Here is a 21,858-nt window from a genome sequence, read left to right on the forward strand (position 1 = left end):
ACTGAAATGAACGTTAGTTTCAAGTTAATATCTTAATATTCCTTACAACATCAACAGCATTGTTGCAACCAACGTATGAACATTAAGGCAATTTTTTGATTATGTGTTTGTTGAATTCTTCTGTTATTACATTAACTGATTTTTTCCCTGAAAAAATTACAGAGAATCCAAGCTAATGGTGAAAGAACATATTCCCCTGTTCTGTTCAAAGTGCAGGGTCTTGGCATAAGAAGCTTGTATCAACCTCACATGTTCTATGTGAGATACAGTAGTCTGGAGCTCATTTTTAGATTTACGGAATTCATTATGATGAAAGCTATAAAGGAAATAAAATATTTGTACACTTATTTTACTAAGCATGCATCTATGGGCCTGAGAGATGAGCCAGACTGCAGTTATTACTCAATTACAAACTCCAATTCATCAGCGAAGAACAATTAACCCTTTACCACTTAGATATGTATTTAACCGTTTACCACTTAGATACGTATTTAACCCTTTACCACTTTGATAAGTATTTTCATGCCTTTGTAGTCCCTTAGAAAATTAAATTTAATTAAAGATGTTTCTTACTAGATTCAAATTATAAAGGCTTCTTTTCCAACCCTTAGATACTGGTGAGCAGCAAACAGCATAAAACCTGAACAGACTGCGAGTTATATGAAGGCTGTTCTGGTTTTATGCTTTTTGCTGCTCATTTACAAGGACTATTTTTCTTGTATGCTTATTTGAAACGCTCTCGAGTCTGCTTCCTCAGGACTAGAACCAGTACTTGGTGTCTGGGAAAGATCAAAAGAATGCTTCCACACTAGAACCAGTACTTGGTATCTGGGAAAGATCAAAAGAATGCTTCCACACTAGAACCAGTACTTGGTGTCTGGGAAAGATCAAAAGAATGCTTCCACAGTGGAGATCGAACCCGTGATCTCCTGGTCGCTCGACGGACATCATATCCACTACGCCATGGCAACGCACCAGTGTTCAAATGATTTACATAACATTTTTATATACATAGCTATGAATTGATTGCTCTCATAGTTGTCACAATACAGGTTTGTTTTCTCATATCCTTTGGGACTCTAATAGTTCTACATTTTTAATGATTTAATTGTGTTTTAATTCAACGTTTTAAGAGGTTGAAGAACTTCTCTGGACATGGGCCTTAAACAAGTCTTTGAATTTCAAAGTTTGGGTTTCATGCCATTTTAGTATCACTGTTTTATCAGTACATCACCTACACTATCATTGCAGATAAACTGCAAAACCGGGGATTTCTACAATGCAGTTGAATACAGTGCATCAGAATTTATGTTACATGGCATGTGTCGCAGTAATGTTAACTTGACCTTTGCAAAGTTGTCGCAGTATATTTTTACTTGCAGTGTTGTGATATTTTTAAGTTGTCGTGATTATTTATACAAATAATAACTGGTGTTCATAACAATCATTAGAAATGTTTTTCCATCAAATCAATGTGAGTGTTTCCTGTTACATTCATGGGCATTGTGTTCCATAATAAATGTGGTGTTGTGGTTTCACATTACTCTTGAACTAATGTACTTTTTGATTTCAGTATTTTTTATGGGTAGAAGAATAATGAAAATAGGACTCTGTGTAAAAAAAAATTAAACAAAGTTTTAGTTCATGTAGAAAATGTATTATGCATGCAATGTAATGTACCAAAAAGCCCATAACTTCAGCAATTTTAATGCATGTGTTTTGAATGTAAACAAGTGGTTATGGTCTAAGTTGCTTGTACTAAAGTGGGAAAGCACACACATTTCATTACCTATTTAGGATTGGACGTTTTACACAAACATACCATTGTTTGGTCAAATATTTGTGATTGCATTTTAATGACTTTTGGCAGATATTTATATGACTAGTTGTAAACATTTGACAAGTACAGCTGTTTCAGTTTCATTTGCCATAGAATTGTGGAAAGCATAAAGTCCTGATGTAAGCAGTAGAAATGGTTAAGCAAATAAAATGTCAGCAATTAAGTTGTATAAACGAGTGCTATTGTCTATAATTCAATACATGATTGTGTTAAAATCCTGATAATATCCAGTATGTCTGTTCTTATCCATTTAAATCGTGACTATTCTATTAACTATTAGTATTAGTTATTATTATAAACACTGCTTCAATGGGATCAGTGTTAGAACCTTAAAGCATTTGAAACATTCATACTGTAAATGCTGTCTTGCAAAAATGATTTGTAACCTAATGTAGGGTGTAGGAAAGGTTCAGCATGTTTACAAAAAGGGTAGGGGTGGGTAGGTTTTGGGGGGCATAATTATAGTCTATTTTGTCGTTCAAAAATATCATTTGAAGGTAATTAACTTTTGCCTGATACCCTTCTGAAGTTTCATCCGTTCATCGTCCCGTCATTTCTGTCATCTGGAATAGTATCTGGTATCACAAACTATCCTGATTTCATTTGTAGCCTGATGTTCAAGGTTCTGAAAGCCAAGAATATTATCATATTATGGCAGTATTCAACATAAAGTGCAATGAAGACAAGGTGACATTTGACGTGTTTCAGAGTTCAGACATGCAATCCGAACTTGACCTTGTTTACAGAGATAAAGAAAATAACTCTGACAAAATGCACAGTCAACCTGGTTGACAGTTACCTTCAACTGCTATGTGTTAGCTTAATTGTATTGAAAAGCCATAGGCTTATATTGACATCTAGAGTCAATTTCCTGGGCAGAACCCCTTCTTGGTATCTTTGGAATACTATCCCTGAGTTAGGATCAAACCCGGGAGATGGCAGATGTAAGGTTGACATCAAATCCACCAGGCCTGGTGAGGATTGACTCGAGGTCTATTTAGGCTCAATACCAGTGATGATGATGATGATGATGATGATGATGATGATGATGATGTGGATGATGATGATGTGGATGATGATGATGATGTGGATGATGATGATGTGGATGTGGATGATGATGATGATGATGATGTGGATGATGATGATGATGTGGATGATGATGATGATGTGGATGATGATGATGATGATGATTATGATGATGATGATTATGATGATGATGATGATGAACTTCAATCAATAAAATCATAGCTCGCTAATTGTTTGGTTATTGTGTCAATAAACTCGTGCAAAACAATCTCTTACAAAACAGAATGCAAATATAGGAAATAATCCAAGCGTTTAGGTTCTGCTCATGGAGCTCACCATTGCCAGGTCATTGTTGTCGAGCTATAACTGTACTTTCAGCTATAACTGTACTTTCAGCTATAACTGTACTTTCAGCTATAACTGTACTTTCAGTGTATGTTTTCACCATTTTTGGAATGGGGCCGGGTCCCTTTGGATTGGGAAAATTTGTGGCGTTTTGACTAAAATCAGTGTTGTTGTTGTTTTGCTAAAAATGCTTCAAAATTGAGAAAACAAGTGTTTTCAGTATTATTTATATTTTGTAAAGATGAAGTTATATGGATGGGGCTATGAACAAAATATTGAGATATAAAAAAATAACAAAAATTTGGAAATCTTCCTTTGGAAACATTCCATTGAGAAATATAAGCTCCCATTTAGTAAAAATATATAATTTTTTCCATTAGGAATGGGGCCAATTACAATTACTGGCCCTGACTTTGAATGAAGAAAAAACACTGCAAGCGATAACTGTAATTTTCATTCAAGCTTTTATTGACATTTTTAATGCCATATTTCATACTCTTATTTCTCAAAAATGCAATTCTGAGAATGTGAAATATTTAAATTTAATTTTTGCTTTAAAACAATTTAAGCTCTAATGTTGTCTTTGTGAATTGTACAACTGTTATTACAAATTACGCCAGCCACGTTCAGCAGAGCTCTCTAGTGTTCAGGTATGGACGTGGATTCATGTAATACATTACCAATGATAGTCCAGTTTGGCAGAAGAACAATGCCTTAATGGGATGTGCTATCCGGTTTCCAATTAATTATCAATCCAATTATGAAATGGCTTTTTGAGAGAGATCTGTTAACTGTTAGCTGACACAGCGGCCCATCAATCAGACCACGTTCAACATTGTTTTAAAGCTGATTTGTTGGCCCCAAAGCTAAGATTTTGCATACACTGATTTACCATTTTTTCCACTGAATACTTGTTATTTCTTTTTCTCAATGACTGTATTTTTATGCAATCATTAAAAAGTGTGCTGTATAATGATGATAACACCAGGGCAAGCGGGCAGGTGTTGGGAAATATTTTGTTGTGAGGATTACTTTGTCCAGCATGGATTGCTTTTCAACCGGCAAGCCATTATTGATCAGCATTGCGAGACTAATTGTAGAGTGCAACAATGAAGTCCCTAATGTCAAAGTCAAGGTTGTAATTCAAGGTCGCAGTTCAATCTTGGGAAATATGTGCTTGACACTTTGTACGGAGCATTACTTTTTCCAGCAACAATCTATTGTTATGCCCCAGGTAGGGTGGCATATAGCAGTTGAACTGTCCGTAAGTCCCTCCATCTGTCTGTCTGTCCATCAGTCAGTCTGTCCGTCGGTTCATCCGAAAACTTTAACATTTCCCATACCTTTTGAAATGGTGAAGATAGAGACTTGATATTTCACATGCATGTGTATCTCATGGAGCTGCACATTTTGAGTGGTGAAAGGTCAAGGTCATCCTTCAAGGTCAAAGGTCAAATATATGGCTTGAAAGTGGCGCAGTAGGGGGCATTGTGTTTCTAACAAACACATCTCTTGTTAATAACTATCAATTGTTATCAGCATGATGAGACAGAGTGTTTTGAGAAAATCCAAATCCCTAGGTCAATGGTCAAGGACATAATTCTCCAAGGTGGAAGGTCAAATCAAAGAAATTTTTACTTGACACTTTGTCAAGCATGGATGGATTTCTAAATAGCATAACATGTGTGATCAGCATGATAAGAATTAGTGAGGTGGGAAAGAAGCAAATCCCAAGGTCCAAAATATCAAGGTCAAAAGTTCAAGGTCAATGATACAATTTAGGTAATTTCAACAGCATGGCTAGATTTTGAAATATAACTTTTCATATAAATTTTGGCTATTGCTATAAGCAACAATGATTTGTTTATGGGTTAACTTTATTTTACACAATAGTTCGCGAAATATTTGTTGATTTTTGAGTATTTATGGACTTAAAAAACACTTATTTATTGCTGTTTTTTGCTCGATGTTTACTGTTACAGCCTGTTTTGTTATATTATGGTTGGAGTGGGGATGGAATGTGCTTAGAATTTGATACTGTTTCATTGCTCACTCATGCTAAAGTTTATGGCTTGAGGAAACATACATCAGCAACCCAAGACTGACATTTTCTTGTAACTCAAGGTTTTCTTATCTTCAGAATCCCTATAGCAGATTTGTTTTATTCTCTCAGAAAATCTTTTACAGGATGGAATGTTGAATAATTGAGCAAAAAACCCCACAACATTCCCCACTTTAACAGAATTTAGAAAAGCAATTTATTTTTGTTACTGAGTTATCTGTGTATGATCTGTCTGAGGCAAGCATGGGAATAATGAAAACTAATATTTACTTTGTCTTTGAAATAAATTTAAAAAGTAGGTTTATGGCACAGTGCCAACATTCACTATCAGAATCGCATTACGAGCATGCCATTTGCATAAAACTGTAATACATATTACACAATACAATACCAATAAGGCCCTATTTCCGCAAATAGTTTCTTTGCATAATGTAACAAATATGCATTAAAAGGGGCTGTCCAACAGATTTTGGCATGTGCTTGTCATTAAATTCTTTATATAAATAAATTTAAACATTTGAACTATAAATCTCTACTAAAAAAACAAGAATACAATTTTAAAAAAAGTAAAAAAATGTAACCCTCAACAGGGCTCGAACCACTGACCCCTGGATTCCTGGAGTAAAAAGCCTCCCGCATAGACCACTCGACCATCCACGCTCATATTCAGAGCGGATGTATTGTTTAGCTATATAAGCAATCCTTGTAGTTTCCTAAAATATCGAATAGCGTCGATACAACACTTTATCTGTTGGATGGCCCCTTTAAAGTAAAAGAATTAGAACAATGCAGGTAATTATGTTCCGGAATGTACAGCTAAGGTAGAAAGCTGCTAACAACACCACACAACTAGTAGAATTTTCATTGTGTTTTTGTCCAGTGAACCAATCTTTATGCTATTTCCCCCCTTCACCCCCACCCACCCACTCACCACACACACACACAATTTTGCACTTTTTCCTTCCCAGAATGCAGTGCAGGTAATGGTATCTCCTGTGACGAAACTCTTCGGAATGCAAACCGCATGATTTTCCTGATATAAGTGACAAGCCCCCCCCCCTCCCCCCATTCCTAATTTGCATGTTACATCTCCAACAATGTCAAGATGGCGACTCTGTCCACAGTAGGCGCCCATGTTTTCTGAAAACATAATTGGCTTATTCGATTGTATACAAATATATTATCTCACTTGTGAAAAACTTACATGTCTAAGAATATTAGAATATTTATTACATAAAATATATTAAGTGGAATGTGTATTACTCTTTTTCTTGTATCATCATGTAGGCAAACCAGAAACCTGTTTTACTGTGGCTAGAAACAATAAAGGTAAAACTTTGCTATGCCAAACGTTGTTGTTTTTTTCAACACATTCCATCACTCCTAGAGATTTAATAGAATGCCGAGCAATATGGTTGGTTACCATTTTTCTGCCCCCTGCCCCTCCCCCAAAAATGATAACATAAAATAAAAGCAGTGATGTGATATAAAAAAATAATTGTCTACATCATTTTCTGGTAAAAGAATAGCATTAATATGTTGAACTCTTGTTACAACAATTGTCTCGCAGACGTATTGATTTTCTCGTCTTCCTGTAATGTCCCAAAAGAAAGAAACGCTACATCCCTTAAGTACAATGCAATTTCAATGTTGGACTGGTTGCAATCAGATAGCTGTTGCTTTATAAGGAGCTTTTATTAACCAGTCTGCTTTTTTATAGCTGTCATTAATGAAACGGGGTGTATGTAGCGTGGCATGAACATTGTATGTGTTTTTGTGATAGCATTGATTTTAGAAGCTCGTGGAATTTTCAGAAGTCTGTTTGAAATATTGGAAAAGAGAGAACTCTTGTAGGCTACTATTAGTGTTGATATAGGATTGTTGACGATTGCTTTAAAACCACCAACAATACCATACTTATTGCATACGCTCACTGTAATAAACACGCCCCCTAACAATTTAATGCATGTGTGAACTAACAAATAGCGCTCCCCAATTTTACGTCTGCCATGGCAACGCATCTAAGGAAGTTTAAACCAAGCTTTTATGAATAAACAAAGCGTCTTACATCAAGCAACATCTTTTAAATTGACTCTGTGAAAACACTTATTTTATCTCTGGGCAGTTTTTAGGGCGTTGACCAAAATACCTGTCTGGGCATTTCTTTCATGGTGACTGTTTTTTTCATCATCAGACAAACTTTGTTGTTTGTAACCCATAGCAATCAACTTTTTTCTCTGACATCCAGGGCATGTTCTTTATCATGTGACAGGATTTATGTTTGTTTACAAAAGCAAGGCTAATGTGTAGTTTGTTTTCACGCTATCCATTGCAGTCGCATGACTATGTGTGTTGGTTTTACCCCGGCGAAATGTTGTTCATGATTTCATGAACACTTCAAGCCAATCAAGAACTGTTCATGAACGGTTCTGAAAAAGTTCCTGAGCTTGGTTCATGAACTTTTGGACATGAACTGTTCTTAAGACATGTTCATGAACTGTTTATGAATTATTGTTGAACATTTCAAAGTTCATGAACAGTTCTTCATCTAACCATAAATACTTAGTGATGAACATTTCATGCACAAGTATTTCTAATGACTTTTCTGAGACAGACTTTAAGGATCCATCATGAATAATTCATGAATTCCTTTGTGCTAGATGTTTCATACATATTTTTGAAAGTAATATTGAAATGTCTAGCATACAAATCTTGTAGATTTGTGAAACCTGTGAAGTTAGTATGAATATGCATAGTACTTTCACCACTGTAAGTTAGAGTTCTTGACCTGTTCTAGAGAATTTTAAGAACATTTGTACAAGAACTGTTCAAGAACTGCCTTCAGGAACACTTCAATAACTTTTTAAGGACCTTTCCTGTTCTTGAATTATTCTTAAACTATTCTTGAACACTTTAAGAACTTTTTTGAACAACATGTTTCCTTCTAATGTTCTTAAACAGGTCTACACAATGTTTTTGAACGTATGATGGACTTTTTAAGAATCCAATATGTTCTTAAAAGGATCTGTCATTGTTCTTGGAAGACTTAAAAGCCAAGTTTAAGAACGTTTTAAGGACATCTTATTTCAAGAACAGTTTAAGTTGATATCAAGAACTCAATGTAGATTGCATTGCTGTTTTTACAAAGAAAGAATATTGTGTGCACAGGAAGTTGAAACGGAAGGCACATGGTTTATGTTATATTTGAAAATGTAAGTCTTTAATAAATTACCGGCTGAACTGATCAGCCATTGGTTCCATTTCAAGTTCTTTGGCACTGTAAGTGTAACCATTTCAGGGAAACCATTGATTAGTAAATGATTCTTGAACTGAAAATGAGACTATTCATAATCTTTTCAATACATGAATTATTCATGAACATATAGTGCAAAGTTGTATTATGAAATTTAAAGAATATTATCAAACCACTTGTATCTCAGTTATTAGTGTTATATTTAAATTATTGTTATATGTTGCAATCAATATGTTATGTGCTAATACAAGACTTGTTTCTTCTTACCCTGACCTGTTTGTTGAGCTTTAGTAACACTTATGATAACCTTTGCATAAATTGACAAATTCTTGTTCATGAATAGTTCATGAACACTTCATGCCACCTCAGTTCTTGAACTCTTGAAGAACTATGGTTCATGAACTATTCACTTACAGTTCGTGAACAGAAAATGAGCCATTGAAAAATAGAAGAAAAATGTTCATGAACTGTTCATGAATAGCAAAACCCTGAAGAATTTTTCAAGAATTGTGTTGTTCATGAACTGTTCAAGAACACTTCATGCCATTGATGTTCATGAATAGTTCATGAACATTTCATGCCATAATGGTTCAAGAATAGTTCATGAACACTTCATGCCACACGGGTTCAAGAATAGTTCATGAACACTTCATGCCATAAGGGTTCAAGAATAGTTCATGAACACTTCATGCCATTAGGTTTCAAGAATATTTCATGAACACTTCATGCCATTAGTGTTCATGAACAGTTCATGAACTAAAATTTCAAGAACTTTTCACAGACGTGGCTCATTTTCTGTTCACGAACTATTCGTGAACAGTTCATGAACTCAGTTCACGAACAGTTCATTAACTGTTCACGAATTATTCGTGAACTGCAGAACAACATTTCGCAGGGGTAGCTATAAAATTATAAAAGAGTTAGAAGAGGATGCACATTATTGTTACATATTTCTATGCCCCCCCCCCATTCCCCCCCCCCCCCCCCCCGCGAAAGATCGGGGGGGGGGGGCATTTTGTATTTGGCCTGTCTGTCTGTCATTCATTAATTCATTCATTGATTGTGTGTGTCCCAAAACTTTAACATTGGTTAAAGCTTTGCAATAACTTTTGCATTATTGAAGATAGCAACTTGATATTTAGCATGCATGTGTATCATGAATATATTTAGTCACAAAATTGTTTAGTATTTGTACCATTGGCTCACATCAATTTTGTGAACCTGATAAACTATGAACTATTTTGCTACATCCCTGGCTATTTTTGTGTGTGCAGTGAGTGGAGTTTGAAAAGTGGTTGCAGCTGCAGCTAATGTGAATATGAAACCATTATAAAGCCATTTAACAAGATTTCAGATTAAACTCACTAGTTATGGCAAAATGTGTCAAACACATGTCATTTATTAACAATGTATGCATCAGTAATTTCTGTCTGCTTTGTTAGGTAAACACTTGAAAGTGTGAATTTTGGTTTTGGTGATGAATACAAAGTCATCAATTTTGGATGCTGACAAAAATAAGACAATGTTTTGAGATAAATACTTTGTTTTCATGAATATTAATAATTTTTTTATGTTATGAGCAAATGAATCATTAGACAATTTTAAAATTAAACTGCACAGACATTTAAGAATTGAAACCATTTGTTAGGCCAAGAGGGATGACTTAAAACTTTCCATGAAGTCTCTGAGATGTCCTATATTGTGCCACTAGTAGTTAGGGTAATAGCGACATGATTCCATGGCAAATTTGATTATATTGTTTGAAGAGTTGAATACAGAAGTTGCAGTGTTCATTTATTCCATGTTTCATAATCATTTTAAGTATTTTGCGATTCAAATAATAATTACAACATAAATTCTAGGTCTAAATGTCAATGTGGTAGAAGAACTTCAGAATGTTAATGAATACAAAAAGGTCTCACAAATATTGTTAATATATTTTTCTTCACCATTTTGGGACTGGGAAATGACCTGTCTTTTCTACTTAAATATTAATTAAGAAATTCAGTTTTTTATTTTTTTGGCTTCCAAATGCTTTACAATTGAGAATAAGTATTAGTAACATCATATTTGTCAAGGGTTTCATCTGGATATGAAGATGAACTAAATGTTTTGATTTATCAATAAATAACACAACTTTAGGACACCTTTAACTAGGAATTTTAGGCAGTCATTTGGAAAAAATATATACTTTTTGGCATGGGGAATGAGGTGGATTTTTGCTCCTTATTTGAAAATTAGTCACAATGTGATGGAAACCTCAATAACAATTGCATAGAGTGATTGTTTAAAATATAATTCTTTTTCAAAAGCACTTGTGATTTAAAATAACCAAGCATAAAATTTCATAATTTATTATCATATTATTATCCATGATATTTTACTCATAATGAACACTAATTGGTACTGTGAGAAGGTTGAACTGTCACATTCCATGTTGAAGTGTTGGGCATAAAGATGGTGCACATCTCACTTCCTGTTTGGCAATGGTCCTGGTCACAGCTGGGAACATGTGACTGGAATGCGTAATTATCATTCCAAGTGGCTGCTTCATAACTTCTCATTTGCCACACTTTCTTGAGCCTGTCCCTCTCACTTAACCTTTGCCATGCCGTCGGGAATGGCTTTGGTCACAGTTGTGTCGACCTTACAAGTGACCTTGACCTTGCTGCGGTCTGAGAATCTAAAAACAGGCAAACTGTTTGATAGTTTTAAAGTGGTGTTTAATCATAAAAAAGATAGATGTCATTAATGTACTTATACTAGGTGTCTGTATGTTGCAGTCTGTATATTGTTATGATGTATATGGATACCATAATTTATCAGCATCAATGAACCAACAGGTTGAAAAATATTTCAATCATATAAAGCACTCTTTACTAGAAGTACATTTCTAAAAGTCCAACTAATTTATGAAAGCCCAACTAATTTCTGATTTCTCTGTATTATCTAATAAAGTTTAGAAAATCGATAGGGTTGGGTGTTTGAATTCGATTCATTGGTCACATAAACAGACGATCGGCTTTTCTGTATGACCATCCAAAGGAAGTGATACGTAGATTCAAGCAAAGCCATGAATTTATATTCAGAGCATGATAAATCCAATCAGAATGTGGAAAATAAGATTAAAGGATTTTCTTTGTAGTTGCTGGGTCACTTTTGTGACGGAAACGTCAGCTGTTGCGTGTTGATCAATACGCAAATAATCCTGTCTACTGTCCTGGAATAAGCCTGTTTTATTTATGGTTTGTGTTTATTCTTTAGATGAAAGTGAGTATTCCTCATCCAACTAGCATGCATCAATCTTAAGGCTCACTCCGGAAAATGGGGCTTAATGCATATGGGTTATAGTGTCCCAGATTAGCCTTTGCAGTCTGCGCAGGCTAATCAGGACAACACTTTTTCTGTGAAGGAAGTCCTCTTGTAAACAAAAATCCAGCCTTAAATAAGGAGGAAAGTGTTATTCCTTAAATTGTTGACGACTCTTGACGCACATACATTAAGCCCTGTTTTACCAGAGCAAGGGTCACTTATATTGTGAAGATGCTAAAAGACTAAATATGTTGATGTCTGTACACTTGTACCATGCAATTCATGAAATTCTGGAAAACTAAACACAAAAAATCATTTTGGAATTCCAGTGTATTCTTATAAGCACAGGTTGTTTCTAAGAATTGCTACTGATGTTGTTCATCTAAGTGTATTGCAATGAGGTCTTGTAACTAAAAATAGATCTTAATGTTGGGTTAATTAGCATCATAAGGAGTCATATGCCCTTTAAAGTACATTGGCAAATGCAAGAACATGAGTGCAATTAAATGTCACCAAATCATGTATAGTGTTTTTATGCTCTTTTGGGGGGAACATATATTATATTCGCCGCTTCGTCTGTCCGTCCGTGCACAATTTTTGTCTGGGCTATTTCTCAGCAACAAATGACCGGAATTCAATAAAACTTTATGGGAAGCTTTACTACCAAGAGGAGATGTGCATATTATCAGCGGGTTCTGGTTGGATGATTTTTCACAGAGTTATGGCCCTTTGAAATTTTCTATAAAAAAATTATTGTCCCCCCAACTAATGTGCCCTCGAGACGTTTCCTTTTATCTGAATATTAAGTGCAATATTGTGACCAAAAATCCTTTGGGGAGCATAATTCACCTGTCTCCGACGGTTTCTTGTTTACATGCTGGTATATGTTTACACTCATGGAAGCATAGTTATACCCCCACTAAACAAAGTTTAGGGGGGTATATAGGAGTGAGCTTGTCTGTCGGTCAGAGTCTGTCTGTCTGTCTGTCTGTCGGTCCGTGTCCGCTCTCTAATTCAAGTAGTTTTCATCCAATCTTCACAAAACTTGGTCAGAAGTTGTATCTACATGATGTCAAGGCCAAGTTCGAACATGGGCCTTGCCGGGTCAAAAAACTAGGTCACGGGGTTACTTAGTGCGTTTTAAACATTCAGCATGTTGTCCGCTCTCTAATTCAAGTAGTTTTCATCAGAGCTTCACCAAACTTGGTCAGAAGTTGAATCTCGATGACATCTAGGTCAAGTTCGAATATTGGTCATGCCGGGTCAAAAACTAGGTCACTGGGTCACTTAGTAGGTTTTACACATTCAGGATGGTGTCTGCTCTCTAATTCAAGTAGTTTTCATCCGATCTTCAACACACTTGGTCAGACGTTGTATCTAGATGATGTGTAGGTCAAGTTAAAACATGGGCCATGCAGGGTCAAAAACCAGGTCACGAGGTCACTTAGTGCGTTTTAAATATTGAGCATGGTGTCCGCTGTTTTTTTAAAAGACAACATGCAAAATATTCTGTGTCAATGCGGCATGTGGGAGTATTCGTCATGTCTGTGACAAAGCTCTAGTTTTGTTTGTTCAAAATCTTGTTATAATAAATGTGACCTGTTTTAAAATATGTTTTTAGTAGCTAAAAGTCAGCAACTTAAAACTTTTTCTCCTACCATAATTACTCTTAAGTTTTCGGAAGCTTAAAATATTTTTTTTTTTTGTCCGAAACACAAACAAGATGTGTTTGTGAAACACTATGTCATATATTACCTTTGACCTTGATGGATGACCTTGACCTTTCACCACTCAAAATTTGTAGCTCCATGAGAAACACATGCATGCCAAATATGAAGTTGTGATCTTCAATATTGCAAAAGTTATGGTAAATGTTAAAGTTTGACGCAAATCAACAAACCAACAGACTCAGGGGGGACATAAAAATATTCAAAAATATCAGTGTCCGAAAATTTAGAGACAATGGTCCATGGCCCTCAGGCATGCATCTGCCAGGTTTTATGACCTTAATCGGGATGTAAAAATCCAAGTGATCGAAGTGTCACAAGATAAGCAAAAACAGAACCGATAGTGCGGTAAAATATACTGTCTGAAAATTAAGAGACATTAATTATGGACGAAACCCGTATGTCAAGAAAATAAAGAGTCACAAAAATAATTATTTTGCTAAAAAAAGGGTGTCTGAAAACTTAAGTGTCCGAAAACTTAAGAGTGTCTGAAAACTTAGAGAAATTACGGTATGTTGTGTGGCATTGATTCTTTCATCACATGTAAAGATTTAAACGTTTTCTTCTCTAGGGATTGTTTATTCAGCGAAAAGTTAAGACCACATTTTCCATGAGGATGATGTGACGTAAATGTAGAAGTGTTATTTTTGACTGCTTACATTCCTGAAATTCAGCAATGTTTTATTCCAATTAAATTATATGAATTTGACAATAATCATGTCAATTGGTTTATTTGTTTATTACCCATTTTATTTAAAAGCTTTTATTTTACACATTTAAAAAAGCATTAATTTTAAATAAAGATGCACATTTATCTCAATTTCTCCAATCATTCAAATACTTTCTGCTTTAGAGATAATCTTAATTGATGACATCATTAATACAAAAATACCAGACTTTTACTTCAATGTTTATCAGAAAATTAAGGGATTCACTTTCAATAAGGCATTTGTGTCAAATGAAACGAATACTGTACTTCAATTTTGCTTACTCTTGCATTCATCCGAAATCATAACACATCTGAAGAAAAGTTTTATTTGTATTTAGGAAGAGAAATTAAAAAGGTAAATGTCAATTAAATAATTGGTAGGTGAATATAGATCCCTCATACATTGCTGAGGGCTTTGTGTTTGTCGAATGATTGGAAGTTAATCCATTAGATTTAATAATCATTAAAATGATTAAAATAATTTAAATCATTAACACTAAGTCTTTACACTGAATTATCAACCAATAATAATGATTGCTATACTTGCAAGTATTGTCTGGTGAAGTATTTGTTAAATTAGATGCAAATGCAAAACTAAGAACATCATGCAAATTTCTATGGAAGTCAGTTTCAGACAACTGTGTTAGATGTCTTCTTGGCACAGGAGATGAATAATGAATAGTCAAATATATTTAGAAAGGGTATTTTAAAATTGTGATAGACATTTGGAACAAAGTACAACCTCAGCATCCCAGAGATTCAGATGATTATGTTAATTGTGTCAGAAGACCTATTTTAGCATATTCGAAGAGAATACAATACAGTAGAAGTAGACCAATGCTATACAGGAGGGTTTGCTTAATGACAGCCACATTTGGGACAACGGAAATATTTTAGACTGTTCCTCAGGGATTCAGTGATTGATGCAATATAGTTTTAGAGTTTTAGAGGATTTTGTGAAATAACAACGAAGCCTGAAACATGTGTTGAAGACTATCAGGAATGATGTGTCCATGTCTAGATGATCCTTATTAATGCCTGCTTTCTGTCAGAAATGTTCAGAGTCGTACAATTAGTGCAAAGCTCAAATAATGTTTTTGGAGGATTGTTCAGCCTATGGCATTCAATATCAACAAAATTTAGTATAAACAAATTGTGCAACAAAAAGCTTTGGAAAAGTGTTGCTTAGGTGATTTTATGATCATGTGTTATTGTATTGTAGCAGATTGATTTTGTGACATGGTAATATCCCTGTGGATTGAAAATCTATAGACTGTGAACATTATAATATTGTTTAATATAGTTTTTGTTTTGCTTAAGAGAATGGTATAGCATAATAAATTGACATTAATTTACGACTGAGACGAGCAATTTTGCTTTAGGAACCTGGACTAAAATGTGAGCTACACACATATGATATACTGTTGTATTAAAATTATTTACTCTTGTTGGTTTGGTCATTATATTTGAAGTTTGGAATGTTGCACTTGTTTTGTATTAGCCCAAATTTGCACTTAATCAATGCTTTGTATTAACCCAAATGTGGATGCCTTGTCAGCCATGCCAATGCTGAAGTTCTGTTAATGTGGCTTTCTTTATTATAATTTGCTGTTCATGGATACTTTAAAATACTGCTTACATTTCCATGAATGATTAATGAATGTTGCAAATGCAAGAATACTCTATAGTTTCCATGCACCAACATGAGAGTTTAATGTAAACAGTGTGGCATGTAACCTAGTATACATATATTTATTCTTGTGAAGCCTCATTATTTAAGTCTGAAGCATTTTTAAAGGGTTAACATTGTTTTCCATAGGTTGTTGTGGCAGCTTTATTGTTAAATTGCAGTATTGATGATTTCCAACACTTCCTAATCAGTGTTGATTGGCCAATGTGGGCAATGTAATTTCTGATGCCAACATGTCTATTCTCTTGTCTAATTGAAAAGGAGGAAATATCCTTTAAACAAGATTAATTTATCATCATTATGAACAATTAGTAAGGGCTAGTCTATAGGGCGTCAAAGATGTTAACACAGCAGATAATGCTGTTGTCATTTCAATTCCTTTTTCAGTGATATTTTTTGGTCAAAATTACAGCCAAAATTCTGCTGCTTCCCAATCACAAGAATAAATTATTTTTTTCCAAAAATCTGACCAAAATTTTCCCCAAAAAAGCCCAATTTCAACAATTTTTTTTTTTTTTTTTAAGAAAGAAGTCTCTTATGACATCCTGCAAAATATATTACTTTAATTTAGTCCTTTTTTTTGATAAATAATTCCCAAATTTGCCACTTTTATCGATTAAAAATCCCTATTTGGACTCCTTTTCCCAAAATGGCTAGAAAAACCCCTGAACATGCACTTAAAAACAAGTCTGTTTATTTGAATCATATTTATAATGTTTAATTTTCCCCAATTTCATGGTTTATCGCGCTATTTTTCCCAATTTCATGGTTTATCGCGCTAATTTTCCCAATTCAAATGGCACAGGCTGTAACTAATAAAAGCAAAAAAAATCACTGTTTTTGGATATTAACATAATGGTATCAGTTGTGAGCAATTTTTTATTCAGTAATAAATTGAGGAATAAAACATTATGATAAAGAGGCATGGCTGGCATGGCTGGCAAGAACAATTGCTAATATCTAATGCCTAGGTAACAATTTAAGGCCATTTAAGGTTACTGATGCTGTAATGGAGTTTCACTTAATTAGACAGTGTGTTATTTGCTAAAACCAACTCCCAAGGGCAAAAGGTCAAGGTCTGAGGTCTAAAATGAGAAATGTGTCATGGACATTGTGACTGGAGCACTTCTTTGTCCAGCATTGATTGATTTCTGTATGACAAGTGACGACTGGCGAGAGGAGCTGTTGTGTCGAAGAAGTGAAGATCAAGGTCATTATTAAAGGTCAAATCATAAATATATAAAATATATGCTTTAAAATGTGTCTAACCATTACTTAAAATAGGCATTCTTGACAGGTCTATCTCTGTAAATTATCTTCATCATGATCAAGGTGCTTTGATATTGTATGCCATTTTTGGACCATTATAAAGCTTTCCTAGCCCTTTCAGTGCGGGAACCGAATTTTGAAGGCCTTTGCAAACAGTTTGGATCCAGATGAGACGCCACAGAACGTGGCGTCCCATCTGGATCCAAACTGTTTGCTATTCTGATAGTATTCTTTGAAAAAAATCAAAGAAAATGCTAATTTAAGAAATTCAGCAGACGACATTGTAGCAGACAACAAATTTCCCAGCATGCAAAGGGCTAGAATACTTGTCTGATCCAAATGTGTCTTTCTTTTGATAAACGTAATACCATCATTTGAGGGAGACATGTTTGGTGTTATTTACAATTGTGGGTATTGGCTTCCATGTTTGCCTTATCTTGAACTTGATTAATTTTGACAGAAAGAGCTTGCGGTTCTGACAAAAAGCAACTTTGAATAGCAATGGTAAAGCTCAGCCTTAAATCCACTTTAAAATCAACTGCCAGTTTAAAAAAGTGTTGCTTTTTTCATGACACTTTTATCGCTTTTGGCTTTGATTTATTAGGAAGAATGGAGAATAGTACAGCACACAGGTGGATTATGTTAGTCCGCAGACAGCCCACCGCAGACAGCCCACTGTAAAAGAAAGGCTGCTTTGCTATCATATGACTGATAAAATATTTGTAAGGATGATACAATATAAAATATAACAGCATAATAATACACATGAACCATTTGTATGATATGAATTATTGATATAAATAATTTCCATTTCAGTTAATTTGATTCCTTATTTATGACATTTAATTTATAATTGGTTCATTCAATCTTTTTTGAAGATTAATTGGATTTCATAACGCTCTGTTCCACTTAATTAAACATGTAATTTCCATTCTATAAAATTGAATGCAAAATCTTCTGATCAAATTGCAGATCCGTAAATTAAATGGCTGGTCATTTTTCCTTTCCAACTCAGTTGGCTACACAAATATGACTTTAACTTAGTTGATTAAAATCCAGTTCCGGTGAATTATAATAGAGAAAAATAATTGTGTAACAAATGGCGTTTCAGTATGGTTGTGTATTACCAAACAAACTAAATTAAACAAATTAAATTCTAAATTCAACATTGAATTAAGTCCAAGATCATTCATTTCAATATCAGATCATTTTACTCCTGACCAATTTATTTCTATTCTGATGAGCCAATTCAATTCCAGTACTTTTGATTACATTCTATATCATTCCGTGCTTAACCCTTTGCATGCTGGGAAATTTGTTGTCTGCTAAAATGTCGTCTGCTCAATTTCTAAAATTAGCATTTTCTTCGATTATTTTCAAAGAATACTATCTGAAAAGCAAACAGTTTGGATCCTGATGAGACGCCACGTTCTGTGGCGTCTCATCTGGATCCAAACTGTTTGCAAAGGCCTTCAAAATTCTGTTCCTGCACTGAAAGAGTTAAAATTCCACATAAGACTATTTGATTTCAGACAAGTATGTTTTATTTAAGATCAGTCAAATTAAGTCCAAACTAGTCTATTGAATTTCAGATCAGTTTATTCGATTTCAGACCAGTCAATTGAATTCTGAATGATTCAAATCAATTTCAGATCAGTCAATTCAATTCAATTCAATTTTAGATCAGACTTTACACTTTTAGATCAGTTTATTTTATCTCAGAGTAGTGTTGAAACTAGTAGGTTGTCATTGCAAACAGTCAAAATCAAATTTCAGTTCAACTCAATCCAAAGTTGAGTGAATTCTTCATAAAGTGATTCATTTCTAGGTTAACCCTTTCCCACTCAGAGCCGAAGTGGAAATGGCTATGAGCAAACAGCATAAAACCGAGAGTAACTTGCAGACTGTTCACCTGTTTTATGCTGTTTGCTGCTCATCAGTATCTAAGGATTGCAAATGAAGACTGTAACATTTGAATATATTAAGAAAGGTATTTAATTAAATGTAACTTTCTAAGGGACTACAAATGCATGAAAATACGTATTTAAGTGGTAAAGGGTTAACCCTTACAGTGCTGGAACCGAATTTTAAAGGCCTTTGAAAACAGTTTGGATCCAGATGAGACGCCACAGAACGTGGCGTCTCATCAGGATCCAAACTGTTTGCTATTCTGATAGTGTTCTTTGAAAAAAATCGAAGAAAATGCTAATTTTAGAAATTCAGCAGAAGACATTTTAGCAGACGACAAATTTCCCAGCATGAAAAGGGTTAACATGTACAGTTGCAGAGCAGTCAAATACATTGCAGGTTGTTCCATAATCAATTTAAAGCCTTTTGAATTCTTGATTTCCCTGCAAGCAATCATATGTTTTAGGATACTATGAGACTTGGAATTGTTTGGATGTCAAGAGGAAATTAGCCAAATGAATCGATGGCCAGCCATGTGTCAGACATATTAAAAATGAAAATCCGTTAAAATGAAAAAGAAGTATGTGTCATGCTGATGGCTTTGTTTGGTTTGTTTATTGGCAATTAATGCAGGACATGTGCTCTGTGTAACTTTTAACTGTTGAATGGATAAACAATTACATCTTTTCACGGGAGATTGCATTGCTTGGGAGAATAGTTTTGTGATTTTAAAATGGCATTCCTTAAAATCTTGACTGATAATTTATTGGGACTGGTGGTGATGTGGTAGGAGAATTGGCAGCCGCCATGTTGTTACATATTATCTGCTGGGGAAACATTATTATTATATTCAGATTTGTGTGATTAGTTTTACTGATTGAGTTTTCCATAGAGAAATAAACGTGCTTTTTAACAAGTAACTGGGAAAGTATAACACTGTATTTATCTTGGAACTCAGACTAAGGTAATATTGTATTGTTAGCAGTTTTGTTTGAGCCTTTTTGGAAGTAGAGATTTTTGAAAGAAATTATCAGTTCTAAAGAGATCAATTTAACTTTCATTTCCAGTAACATTTAATTACATGCTTTCCCCAGCCAACTGATAAGTGGCAAGAAACATACATTTTTGTTTCATCATCTGAGCTAAACAAATAACTGCATATCAATGTGATCAAGTTAGGGCCCCACTGTAATCAAGTTAGGGCCTCAATGTGAAGGGTACAAGGGACATAAATTCCCAATGGAAATGCTAATAGTAAGGTGTCATTATTAAAGATGAATTAATACAGCAAGGCAGTATAATTAAATGCTCTTAAAACCTTCCCAATTGTATACTTTCCATCAATTTGTAGCTCATCTTTTGGGTCACGTGGGTTCGTAAAACTAGGTCACTAAGTCAAATTAAAAAAGAACTTGTTAACACTCCAGAATGTATTCCAAATCCTTATGTGACTTGCTCATATTTGTTCTATTGATGTTTCAGCAGAGTTTGAAAAGGCTTCATGTTCGTTAAAAATAGGGCGCCATGGGGGGTGCCGTGTTCCAAATAAAGTTACAGTAAAAAACTTATGAACACTCTAGAAGTAACTTTTTTGCCCAATTATAACGAAATGTGCACATAACATTTGTTACAATTATTTCTGGACCGAACATGTGCTACTGGGGGTGTTTGTTTGGCGATAGTGAAACATTACAAGCTAAAAACACTGAGGGAGTTATTGAAATTCATTATTTCTTCTTCCCTGACATCTGAAAGGTCATTGTCATGTAAACAATTTGGGCTATTTTCGTTTTGCGCCAATATAACCCATCTAGAAAAAAAGCAATGCCTTAACTTAGGACCTCCAAAGGTAAATGCGCTACCACACTTTTGTAACTAGAAAAGCTAGCTCAAAAAGACATGTAGTATAAGTGTTTCTTGTACCTCACCCTTTTACACAACAACTACAGCATCAACATCAACCAGCAACTTGATTCCCAGGTGGCAATGAAACAATGTCACATTGTGAAGTAGGTACTTGCCATGATTTGTGACATGCTTTGATGTCACACTGATCAAATCTGATGTGATCAGAAGCTTGCATTTTAAATTTAATGAAATACTGCTCTGAGTAATATGGCTGTTGTCATGATCCTTGATGACTGAAATGATTGCCACAACATCATTATTATCAAACATACTATGAACAAGAGCTGTCACCATAGGATGACCTATGCCCCCTATAAACGCTTGATAAAAAATATGAGCTTTTTTCCAAACCTAGATGCAGATAATTTAAACGCGGACCCTATGGTCAAGGTCACAGTTGTCAAAATGTGTGTGCGTATGGAAAGGCCTTGTTCATATACACATGCATGCCAAGTATGAAATTGCTATCTGAAGCGACATAGAAGTTATGAGCATTTTTCGAAACCTCAACGCAAAGTGTGACGGACAGACGGACGGATGGATGACAGTGCGATCACTGTATGACGTCCTTCGGGGGCATACAAATTTTGAAGTTGTTTTTTTCTTGTCAAAGCTCTGTTAACCAATTTATGCCTAATGGACTCTCCCATCCTTCTAAATTGGATCAATTTATTTCCAAAATTAGGTATGTCTAGTATATTTATTTCTATATTTAGAATATTTCTTACAGAAATTCCTTTAAGTTAAGCAAACACAGCAGACCCTGATGAGACGCCGCATTATGCGGCGTCTCATCTGGGTCTACGCTG

General features: G+C 34.6%; 1 protein-coding gene across 36 annotated transcripts in view; it reads left to right on the forward strand.

The window, feature by feature from the left end:
- LOC127835102 (muscleblind-like protein 1) overlaps positions 1 to 21,858 on the forward strand; it is a 305,570-nt gene that overhangs the window by 185,421 nt on the left and 98,291 nt on the right. The gene's annotated exons all lie outside the window — the stretch shown is intronic.

Source organism: Dreissena polymorpha, chromosome 6 (assembly GCF_020536995.1).
Source record: "Dreissena polymorpha isolate Duluth1 chromosome 6, UMN_Dpol_1.0, whole genome shotgun sequence".
In the NCBI taxonomy this organism is placed as follows: domain Eukaryota; kingdom Metazoa; phylum Mollusca; class Bivalvia; order Myida; family Dreissenidae; genus Dreissena; species Dreissena polymorpha.